Here is a 12,383-nt window from a genome sequence, read left to right on the forward strand (position 1 = left end):
CTGTGCAGAAGCTTTTTTGTTTGATATGATACCCTTTAGTTAGCTAGTTAGTTGCCTATGCCTTTGGGCTCTTGTTCAAAGAGTCTTTGCCCAGTCCTACTTTCAGAAGTGTTTCTGCTATATTTTCCTTTAGTAGTTTTACATTTCCAGGTCTTATACTTAAACCTTTCATCAATTTTGAGTTGATTTTGGTATGTGGTGAGAGGTGCATTTCTAGTTTAATTCTACTGCATATGGATATCCAATTTTCCCAGCACCATTTATTGGTGAGGCAGGCTTTTCCCTAATGTATGTTCTTGTTTCCTTTGTCAAAGATCAGCTGGCTGTAAGTATGTGGGTTGATTCCTGGGTTTTCCGTTCTGTTCCATTGGCCCAAGTATCTATTTTTATGCCAGTACTGTGCTGCTTTGGTTAGTATAGCTTTGTAGTATAATTTGAAGTCAGGTAGTGTTATGCCTCCAGCTTTTCTATTATTACTATTATTATTATTATTATTATTATTATTATTATTATTATTATTATTATTATTATTATTATTATTATTTATTATTATTATTATTATTTTGCTCATGATTGCCTTGGCTATTCGGGGTCTTTTGTTGTTCCATATGAATGTTAGAGTTGGTTTTATTTTTTCTATTTCTGTGAAGAATGTTATTGTTATATTGACAGGGATTGCGTTGAATCTGTAGATCACTTTGGGCAATAGACATTTTCACAATGCTGATTCTTCCATTCCAGGAGCATGGAATATCTTTGCATATTTTTATGCCTTCTTTAATTTCTTTCGATAGGGATTTGTACTTCTCATTGTACAGTTCTTTCACTTCCTTGTTTATATTGATTCCTTGGTATTTTATTGTTTTGATGGCTATTGTAAATGAGCTTGCTTCCTTGATTTCTCTTCCTGTTTTTATATTATTGGAGTATATAAGCACAACTGATTTGGGGGCACTGATTTTGTATCTTGCAACCTTATTGAAAGCAGTAATCAGCTCTAAGAGTTTTTCGATAGAGTCTTTAGGTTTTTCTATATGTCAGGTCTTATCATCTGCAAAAAGGGACAGTTTGACTTCATCGTTTCCAATCTGGATGCCCTTTATTTCTTTCTGTTGACTGATTGCTCTGGCTAGGACCTCCAGTAATATGTTAAGTAGGAGTGGTGAGGGTGGGCATCCTTGTCTTGTTCCTGTTCTTAAGGGAAAAGCCTTCAGTTTTTCCCCATTCAGGGTGATATTGGCAGTGGGGCTTGTCGTGGACGGCTTTTATTGTGTTGAGATACTTTCCTTCTATACATAATTTGCTGAAAGTCTTTTTCATGAAGGGATGTTGAATTTTTTTTTTTTTTTCTGTGACCAGCACTCAGCCAGTGAGTGCACCAGCCATTCCCATATAGGATCCAAACCTGCGGAGGGAGCGTCGCTGCGCTCCCAGCACCGCACTCTCCCAAGTGCGTCACGGGCTCGGCCCCAGGATGTTGAATTTTTGTTGAATGTTTTTTCTACATTGTTTGAGATAAACATACGGTTTTTGTCCTTGATATTCTTAAAGAGTTAGACCCAATGCAATAGTCGTGGGGGACCTGAACACCCTCTACTCATCATTGGACAGGTCATCGAGGCAACAAGTCAACAGAGAAACACAGGATTTAAATGACACTTTAGACCAATTGGACTTGGCACGTCTCTACAGAACATTTCATCCAGCAGCTACAGAATATACATTCTTCTCATCAGCACATGGAACATGCTCCAAGACAGACCACATGTTAGGTCACAAATCAAGTCTCAATAACTTTTAAAAAATCAAAATCTTCTCAACTATCTTTTAGGCCACCATGGATTAAAACTGAAATTAATAACAAGCGAAACTCAGGGCTCTATACAAATACCGATGATAGAGTTTGGATGTGTTGTCCCTCCAAAACTCATGTGGCAATCTGATCCCCAATGTGGCAGTATTGGCAGCTATTTGAGTCATGGGGGTGGACCCCTCATGAATGGGTTAATGCTCTCCCTAGGGGTGGGGGGTTAATGACTGAGTTCCTGCTTTATTAGTTCCCACCAGAGGTGGTTGTTTATAGCATGCTGGCACCTCCCTCTGTGTCTCTCTTGTCTCCTCTTCCATGTGATCTGCTCATACTAACCGGCTGCCTGCCATTTTCCCCCCCGAGTAGGAGCAACCTGAGGCCCGTGCCAGATGCAACTGTCCCAGAATCATGACCTACATAGACCTCTTTTCTTCATAAATTACCCAGTTTTGGGTATTCTGTTGTAGCGACACAAAAATGGACTAATACACTGGAAATTAAGCAACAGGCTCCTCCTGGATGACCTAAGGGTCCAAGAAGAAATTAAATAGGAAATCAAAAAGTTCTAGAAAAGAATGAAAATAAAGACATATCATATCAAAACCTGTGGGATACTGCAAAAACAGTCCTAAGAGGGATGTTTATAGCAATAAATGCTTACATCAAAAAAGTACAAAGACTTCAAGTAAAGAACCTAACCCTACACCTAAAAGAAGCAGCAAAACAAGAATAGTCCAATCCCAAAGTTAGCCGACAGAAAGAAATAACTAAGATCAGAGCAGAACTAAATCATATAGAGTCCTTAAAACCATGCAAAAGATCAGTGAAACAAAAAGTGGGTTTTTTGAGAAGATAAACCAAATAGACAAACCATTAGGTCGGTAAACAGAGAGAGATAGAGAGACAGAGTGAGAGAGAGAGAGAGAGAGAGAGAGAGAGATAGGACCTCAATGACACAAATCAGAAATGAAAAAGGATATATTGCAACTGATACTACAGAAGTACAAGAAGCTCATTACAGACTGTTACAAACAACTATACGCCAACATATATGAAAAACTCGAGGAAATGGGTAAATTTCTGTATTGCTTTGCCTCCCACGGATTTGTCGCCTCTTTTCCCCTGGGTGACGGAGCCACCAAAGATTACTCAAAGCCCATCTCTTTTGAGCAGTGAGAAGCCCCAGAAAGGGGTTAATCTCCCAAAACTTCCTCAATCACGAGGAGTCACTTCTTCCATTTGGGAAATTAACCACGAATTGGGGTTCTCTTCCTCTATTTATTCTCCAGACCAAGAAGTTACAGGAAGAGAAATAGGTGGGGTTTTGCTAAGTACATTTTAGCAAGTTTTACAATAGAAGCTGGTAACATTCAGTAAAAACAAGTCAGATGACATTCTGTTAGGCAATTAAGTGATCCACTAACAAAGGCTTGATTTAGCCCACATTCCTTTTCCCTCTGGCAGCTTTTTAGTAACTTTACATATCAATTAGTAACTTGTCTGCCTTAGAACCAGCAGCCTTGCTGTGTTAGGATTCTTATCTTGCAGCAGAGACTCAATGCCCTGGGGGAAATTTCCTGTCCTTTGCAAGGTCAATATTTGAAACTGCAAGGCTTTGGAAAATCAGGCCCTGTGAGGTACATTTGCTTTACGAATCCTCTACATTTCTGGACCATACCAACTAGCAAGACTGAACCAAGAAGGCAGAAAATACCTGAAGAGACCAATAACTAGCAAAGAGATTGAAGAACAGTATCCCAACAAAGAAAAACCCAGGACCAGATGTCTTTACTGCTGAATTCTACCAAATCTTTAAAGAGGAATTAATACCAATTCTCTTCAAAGTGTTCCAACTAACTGAAACAGAGGCCATTCTCCCAAAGTCATTCTTGATACCCAAGCCAGGCAAAGGTAAGGTACAACAAGAAAAGAAACCTACTGACCGATATCTCTGATGAACATAGATGCAAAACTCCTCAGTAAAATACCTGCAATCAGAATACAGCAACGCATGAAAAGTATTATCCACCATGATCAAGTGGGATTCATCCCAGAGATGCAAGGATGGCTCAACGTATGAAAGTCAATAAATGTGTTTTTGTTTTTAAGTTTCTGTTCTCTGGGGTGAGCTTTGGTAATTTATATTTTCCTAGAAAATCGAACGTGTTCTCCACGTTCCCAAACTTGTTTACGTAGAGTTGATAAATATTTTCCTATAACTTATAATCCGAATGATTTGCTCTAACCCTGTGCTTATCTCCCACTTTCTTTCCTTGTTTTCTCCCCGCTTTTAGTGATTATATTAGCTAACGGTGCATCTATTTTGTTGTTTCGAAAATAATATGATGTAGTGATAATACAATATAATGATACTAATAAGTCCTCTTGGATTCATTAGTTCTCTTATTTTCTAATTAATGAATTTCTGCTTTTATCTTTCCTTTTTCCTTCAGGTGCGTCTCTTAGGTTTGTTTTTGATTTGTTTTCTAACTTTTTGTGTTGGATCGTTAATTCCTTTATTTTTTATGTTTTCTGCTTCATCAATACAGGCATCTTAGGGCATAAATTTTTCTCTCAGCACTGCTTAAGCCTTATCACTTTGGTCTGCATACATAGTGCTTTGTAGATAATTATTAATTCTGGTGTTGATATCCTCCTTGGATCACGAGCTTAAGGCAGATGAATGCTTTCACTGCCTCCACTCTCCCAAAATTTTGCTCTCTTATCTCCCTTACAAAGAACTTTCCTCCATTACCTTTCCTCACGAAGGCCTTCCCTCCATTGCCTCGTCCCAAAATGGCATATTCTCCTCCCTTAGGAAGGCCTTCCACCGCTCAGATCCCCTCACAAAGTACGAACCTCTCCCAGGTCGGGTGCCCTCACAGAGACCTTACTACCCTCTCGTCTCTCACAAAAACCTTCCATCCGCCTCCTCCCCACACCAAGGCCTTGCTTTCCCTCGGTGATGCCTGCCCTGACCCACTCACCCTCACAGTGGATGTCCCTCCATTGCCTCTCTGGACAAAGGTCTTCCTTCACTCACCTCTGTTCTCAGAGGCCCCCTCCTCAAAGGCCTTTCATGGAGTCCAAAGCTCTGTCTCCTCCCCTCACAGAGTATTATCCGTCTTTACACCCCACACAAAGTTCTTCCCTCCCTCCCCTCCACTAAGAAAATACCTTCCGTCTTTCACCTTTCTTCAAAACAGCCTTCCCACCCTCACTTCCCCTCACAAAGCCTTTTCCTTTTTTCCACCTAAAAATATCACGTGTATTGGCCTGTTTTGGAAACAATTTTATCTAAGCTAAAGTGAGCACATACTGACGTGTGCAGAGATTTTGTGTATTGGTGTTCTATACAGAGAGCCGATTATTAAAAAAATTTTTTCAAGGCAAATGCCTGTATTTTAAAAATAAAGATAAAATTCCTCACTTTATAGTACACTGGGTTTTTCATTTTAACTACAAATAACATTTATATAATAATAACACATATGAAAGAGGCTATTGCGCTCCTAATTCTTTAAGCCAGCTCTACAGCCACGGTGTAATAAAAATATATTGGCTTCTCCCCCTAAAAAGTTTGATTACCTAAAAATGATAGTTGGGGTTGGGGTTAGGGTTAGGGTTAGGGTTAGTTAAAAATTATATGTATTTAAATGGGATAAAGAGCATAATGAATGCACGTGGCGTATACTTTAATAAACCAAAGGATTAAAAAATGAGATTTTCCCCACATGCAGTATACAAGAGTGAACAGATGGAAAGGATGTGAGGAAAGTTGAAACACTGAAGATAGACCCAGAACTGTGAGCCTCCACCCTTTAATGGTTATCAGAAAGAACAGAGAAGGGAGGACATGATCAAAAAAGCCGTGGAACGGAATAAAGACATGTGTCTGGAGAGCAACGGCTCACTAGTTCAGCCAGGATTAATGAACACCTCCATGGAGTGAGTTGGGGAAGTTTCCATCATTGTACTAGCCCCTGAAATAGCGTATAAAACCTAGAGATTATTGGATCCTTGAGGCATCTGGGCCTGTCGTCATCATTTTGGAATTGCTGGCTCCTGTGGTCTGAAAGTGTACCCCAAATTCATATGTTAGAAACTTCATCCCCAAGCAACACTGTTGGGAGGTGATAACTGGATTCAGGCCAGCATCGAAAGGGCTGGTGGGAATGGGTCTGCTCTCTTCTGCCACGTGAGGACAAAACGTTCCTCATCTCCAGAGGTCGCAGGAACAAGTCACCTGTTTGCAACAGAGACCAAACCTGCCCGGTGCCTTGATCTTGGACTTCCTAGCCTCCAGAACTATGAGAAATAAACTTCTGGTTTTTATAAATTACCCAGTCTGAGGTATTCTGTTATAGCACCACAAAACGGGATAAGACACGGCCTTTTGGGTTATTTCCCCTGGACCATACACAGCAAAGCGTCTGTCCCAAGTACGCCCTGGAGAGTCAGTCAGAGCCTACAACGTGTTTGTCCCTAAGGCATCCCATTCATTAAGTAGCATCTGTGATGTTGACATTGTTGTGCACTTTCTTGCAAATGAGGAAGCACGGACTCACGTAAATTAAGTGACTTTCGTAAAGCAACAGGTAGGAAGTTTCGGAGCCGGGTTTGAATCCAGACCAATGTTTCTTTGCTTGTTTTGTAACTCTATTTTAAAATTTTGCCTTAATAATGACGTGGACGTTTACTAGCAAAGGCCCATACGATCCCGTCTTTTCCGTGCTCTCCAGTCTCAGTCATCTGCCTCTACTATGCCCCTCTTCACTGCGCCACTGACACTCATCTTGTCACTGTTCCTTAATACACTGCCCGGTTGTTAGATCATGGCATCGCTACATGCTGTTCCTTCTACAGAAAATCCTTTTTCTCGAAATCCTTATGCTGCTTACTCTGTGCCATCGTTCAGGTCTCAATTCAAATATCAAATCACAGAGATGTCTCCGCAAACCCTAGGTATGAGAGCCGTCCCCTCAACCTGCTGTCAACTACCACCTCACCCATGAAAATGTAAATTCCCGATGGCAGGAATTTTTGACTCGTTTTTGCCTAGAAGCCCGGGGTCTACAACTATGTCTGAGACATACTAAGCACTCAAGACATACCGAGACTCAGGGTTCCCTGAAATACTGGTCTCTTCTGTAAAGTGCCATACCCAGATACATATTATATATGTATCCCATTAATTAAGCTTCTGCGAAGTATGTGAGCTTCTCATAGCCACGGAAATATGATAAACCCTCCCACCCCAAATTTGGTGTGGACATCAAGTCTGAAGTCCATTGGGAGTGAAAGGTTTATTACTCACGTAACGAGGCTTTCTGGGGAGAGCTGGGCCGGCTCCCAAGCAGGTCCAAGAATGGCTTCTGAGAAGCAGAAAAGGAGACTGCCTGCCTCGGGGTTTTATGGTGGTTAGGAGCTGGGGCCCCGTACCTGGACCAGGGTTTACATGATTTCAGCTTCCTGCCAGAGTTCCTTATGAGTTCGCCCAGCTGTGGGGCAGAAGGGGAAGGGAAGGAGTGGGAACTGAAAGCTTTCAAAAGTCAGACATCCAAAATGGGTATCCTTAAGGCAACAGATTTCCTGAGCTCTTTACCGCAAAGTGGGGCTACCGTGGATTGGGAATTATGGCTGCCATGGATGAGACAAGACGGCCAGACCATTGTCAATGGCCCAAGAGTCTGTACAGATGTGCACATGTGCCATCTGTGGGCCAGAGCGTGAAGTGCTAAGCTAATGAGTGCCAGCAGCTTGGCCAATTGTGCAGACCCTTGGATTTTGTCCTTTATCGGGAACAGCCACTTAAGGGATAAAAAGCAGCAGCTCTCAAAGAAGGCTCAACACGTGTATGGTGACAACACCATCAGTAAAGCGTATGGACTCCCACTGCTGCTCATTCAGGTAACCCTGAGGGGCTCCCCAGGTAGGCACGGGGCCTGGGAGAGGAGCGATCTCCTCCAGCACTGGGGCATCTGGTAAGGGATTGATGATATGGGAGGCCAGTCCCTCATCCGTGTGGGACACTGCAGAGAGCCCAGGTTTGGCTCCATCCAGTAGCAAGGAGGCCTCAGTGGCCATGCTGAGCCTGGGGGCCTTCTTCCATGAGCCAAGGCATAACGTGCAGCTGGATACCGAGGGTCACGAGATCAGCCTCCATTTCTAGGAGGGTCCAGCATGTGGCTGGCAATTGCCACTCTAGTAGCATGGGGCAGAGGAGGGCAGCTTCTTCCATTGAAAGGCCACGGGGAATGTAGGGCCATTATGGGTGGTCCGGGGACTCCAGGAGGTTGCAAAAGCCTCTACACTGAAACAGCCACTGGGAGCAATAATGAGAGTGCCTGTTGTATTGCAATTTGGACAGATTACAGAGCAATTGATGGCAGGGGCTCCCTTCGAGGTGGGCCGATTTGCAAATAACCACACAAATGGGCCTAAGTAAAATTTGTAAATGAGGAATGTGTTGCCTCCAGAACCCCAAAGGGCTAAGGGACATTGAACTTGTATTAACACCGGTAGTGTTGAGAGGGTCAATAAATGGTACCTGACAGCGTCAGGGATGGAGCACCCTTTAGTTTGCCAAAGAACTTTCAGCAATTTAACTGAGGCGGGGCCTTGCATTGCATGTGAGGCAATGGCCTACCCCCCTTTTTGTTAATTCCTGTGTGAGTCTTGTACGTCCTGAATGAATGTGCCAAATGAACCCATGTTGTGTCATGACTGTGCTCACGGGGAAGGTTAGATGCGGTTAAGATCTTTCCAGCACGATGACAGGCGTGTTGAGGTCTACCCCATGAATCGTCGTGAAAGGGTGTGTCGCGTCCTGTCAGAGGTGAGTGAAGACAAACTGTGGCTGAGCGGCGGTTGAAATAAGCACTGAAAGCGACCTATTAGCCAAATTTCTGACTGGATGGAGTCAGGCAGTAATGTCAACAACACAGGGTGTGAGCGCCTTGATGAGCGGGGCCACAGCATTCACGTTGCGGTAGTCCACCATGAGGTGACGTCCATTCTTTCCAGGGTACGGGTAGGCGATCTCGTGCTCTTTAATGGAGAAGAGATGGGGACAATCACCCCTTCTGTCCACAGGCTTTGTGTAGTGGGTTCCAAACCTTGAAGACTCGGTGTTCATTTCGATGGGACCTTTTGTTGCTGTTGCTGTTGTTTTCAAACTAGGGAGGAACGTGTTGATCATTGACGATTTTACCTGTTAGTGAGGTCCATGGGGTCCCATTTTTTCAAGCTGATTGAAAGTGCCAAAGAATTTCCTTTTAAGTGATTACTTGCCGGGTCAGAGCATCCGTATCCAGCACGGGCTATTTTAGAGCAATGGGAGCTATGTCTATGGGGAATTTGGGCAAGGCAGTAGTCTCAGGGGCAAAGGTGAGGCATATCTGTTCGTCTGTGTTTTAGGTTCAGAAACTCCCTGGGATCCTCGTCCGCTTGCCCAGATGTGGGGCAGTAGGGGAAGAGGGAGGGGAGAGCCATCAAAGCTGTCAGCAGTCAAGCACTCAAACGCGGAGTCAGACTTTCTATTACACACTGCCACCGTCATCCCATCACAGGTCTCCCCATCCGGGTTCCGGCCATCCAAGCCCTGGTGTTTGCCTCTTTCCTCATTCCCAGTTATGCCTCCCACCCCCCGCCCCCAGAAAAGCCAAGGCCTTTTCTTCCTTGCCCGTGGGTTAAAGTGTAGGAGGAAAACCTGCCTTCACTGCTCAGCCGTGACCCGGTTCTCATCCCCGATGTCCATGTAAGTGTTGACCTGCCAGTCCGACTCCCAACTCCACAGAACCTACCTCTCTGCCTTTTCACATGCCGGTCTCTTCCCTTTCTCTGTCCCTTCCCACCATCAGAGGACTCACAGAAATACAGACACATCTCTTCCAAACTTGTAGATTTTTAACTGTCACCATAGTGCTTATCATTGGTGGATTTGAATCTGTGCTGGGCTCCCGTGCTTCCTGTGCTGGTTTCCCAGTCACCTCTGCCCTGTCTAAGCCAACAGTGGCCTACCCCAGGGCTCAGGACCTCCCTATATATCCTGTCCCCAGGACGATGAAGAGCCACACCCCTAGCTTTGATTGGTAAGCAGAGAGCTCCTCCCAGCCAGTGGCAGTCCTGGGGTGGATTAGACATCACAACGAGCCTTCTGGTGGGTGGGGAGGTGAATATGAGGGAGGCCAAAATCCTCCAGTTAGAGCAAGGGGTCCCTTCCTAACCACCCCCTAAGGGGCCTTCCAAAACTGAAACTTCTTCCGTCTTCACTGCCGCTGGTTCAATTGTTCCTGAGCAAGGGCTCACTCCCCGATGCACACAGAAGCCAATACCACAGCACTGGATTTTGCAGGAAGAAACGCTTTATTCGTGACGTCGACTGGTGTGCAGACAGGAGGGGCAGCTCTCCAATCTGCCTCCCAGAACCAGAAGGTGAATGGGCTTCAAGTCGGACTAGATGGCATGGCAAAGTGGGATAGGCAGATCAAGTCAGGAGCTGATTGGTCGATTGTGAATCAAGTCCTCTGATTGGTCTGATCCGGATCTGGCACCTTGGTAGAGAATTTTCAGGTTCCTGAAGCTCCAGGAGGGCAAGGTCCTCTTGCAGTGCATGCTCAGCTTATACCCTACGAGACAAACTTTAAGTAACTTGAGATAAGAAAATAAAACATCTTTCAGCTGGTTTTAGGCAGGTGCAATTCTCCCCTTTGCCTTGTACACTTCTCAGTCTTGAGGGATTGGGGCGATGACCGCTCTGGCTACTTCCTGCTGGATAGGGATGTAGTTAGGGGCGTGCGGAATGAAATTGTTTTGCACTTAATTGCAGTTTTTCACAAACATTTCCCCAGTGGACTGCCATCATATTATGGGGAGAAGATGAGTTGCATATAGGAGTCAGACGACAAGTACAGAATTTTACCAAGAGAAAGCGAAATCCTCATATAAACAATATTATGATTCCCAGCTTAAGCAGGCCTCAAAGATAGACCTGATTCCTGATGGGATCCATGGAAACATGCTCTTGATCAGGTTAAGCCCACGTTCCTCACGAGAAACCCCTTGGAGCCAAGTGGCTTGCTGCCTAATTTTCTTTACATGAATTTGGACATCTGCAGAGGAGTTAGTATAAACACAACATGATGTATTAACTATAGCACAAACACCTCCCTGTTCAGCCAGCATTTAGTCTAGTGCTATTATATATATATGTATATATGTATATGTATATATGTATATATATATATATGTATATGTATATATATATATATGTATATATATGTGTATATATATGTATATATATATACACACACACACATACACATATTCTATTATATGACCTTTGGCAGAGAATTTCTTCACTTTTGCTGGGCTGCTAGTGCCAATGCTGTATCTATGGCAGGTAGTTTTAATGTTTAAATGGGCCTGACGTGTCCTGCTGTCTCCCCATCAACGGATCATTGACCATAAAACTTTTTAGCAGTTTTAGAACAATCACTCCACACATACTCTTTCACAGTAGGCTTTTCTATGGAGTTGGGCATCGCAAAGGCTTTTGACATTGAAAGCGTACAGATTTGAGGAGGACCAGGCCCTTTATGAGTCCGTGCTTACATTGGATCTTCAACACCAATTTTGTTTCTCTAAATCTGATGCATCGTGCTGTTTATGAAACAGACCATCATAGGGGAGTTGACCTGGAGGAAATTTATGGAGTGTGTTCAAACTGCATATCCTAACAATTTCAGTACTGGTTGACTTAGCATAAAAACATGTCAAAGTGTTTCATTTACTTCTTCTTTTGCCCAATGTCATGGTAGCAATTTTGTGAAACCAACTGGTTTCTTTATTAGACGGTTTGGTTATTTCTGGGGCATAGAACCATTTAACATAACCAAAATTATAACCGATGGCATTTCTACCAAGGCACATCTGGTTTCTGGGTACCTTCTACAACTTTGGATCCCATCCATATAACTATTACGACAAAGATCAGTCCTTGTTTTGAGAATACTTCTCATGGAGTTTAACCTGTCAGATGAACCCAGTTGATTTTAATGTCTCTCTTTTACAGAGCCCTTGAGAAGTTCCAGGGTCCTTGGAACATCCCAAAAGTAGTTCAAGTCAAGAGACTTATTTTTCGCATTTAATTTTGGGAAGTTTGTCAGATAACAAATGCTGAAAACGCTTAAACAAGCAGGATCATAAATCAGCTGTTTCCTAGGTCAGTTGCCTAAGAGATAAAAAAAAAAAAAAAAAGCGCTCACGATTTTCTATTAAGAGCAGTTCAGTGCTTTGAGAAAATTCTGTTATTCCACCCTAGCAGAGCAAACTCTGGCTTCGTATCAGTGTGCTTTTTGATACGTGAGTGCTCAAGTTTTGCAAAACTCATAAATAATTCCCTTCCAATCTTAGCCAATTTGATCACACATAACGTTCTTTTCATTTTTCCCTCCACACACCATTATTACGACTTACTCAGACCTTCTTGGACATGCTTAGACTTTCTGCTTTTTCCTATGCTTCTCTTCTTCCTTTTCTGGAACAATCCAGCCATTCTATTTTAGGACAA

The sequence above is a fragment of the Cynocephalus volans genome, chromosome X (genome assembly GCF_027409185.1).
Source record: "Cynocephalus volans isolate mCynVol1 chromosome X, mCynVol1.pri, whole genome shotgun sequence".
Classification (NCBI taxonomy): Eukaryota; Metazoa; Chordata; class Mammalia; order Dermoptera; family Cynocephalidae; genus Cynocephalus; species Cynocephalus volans.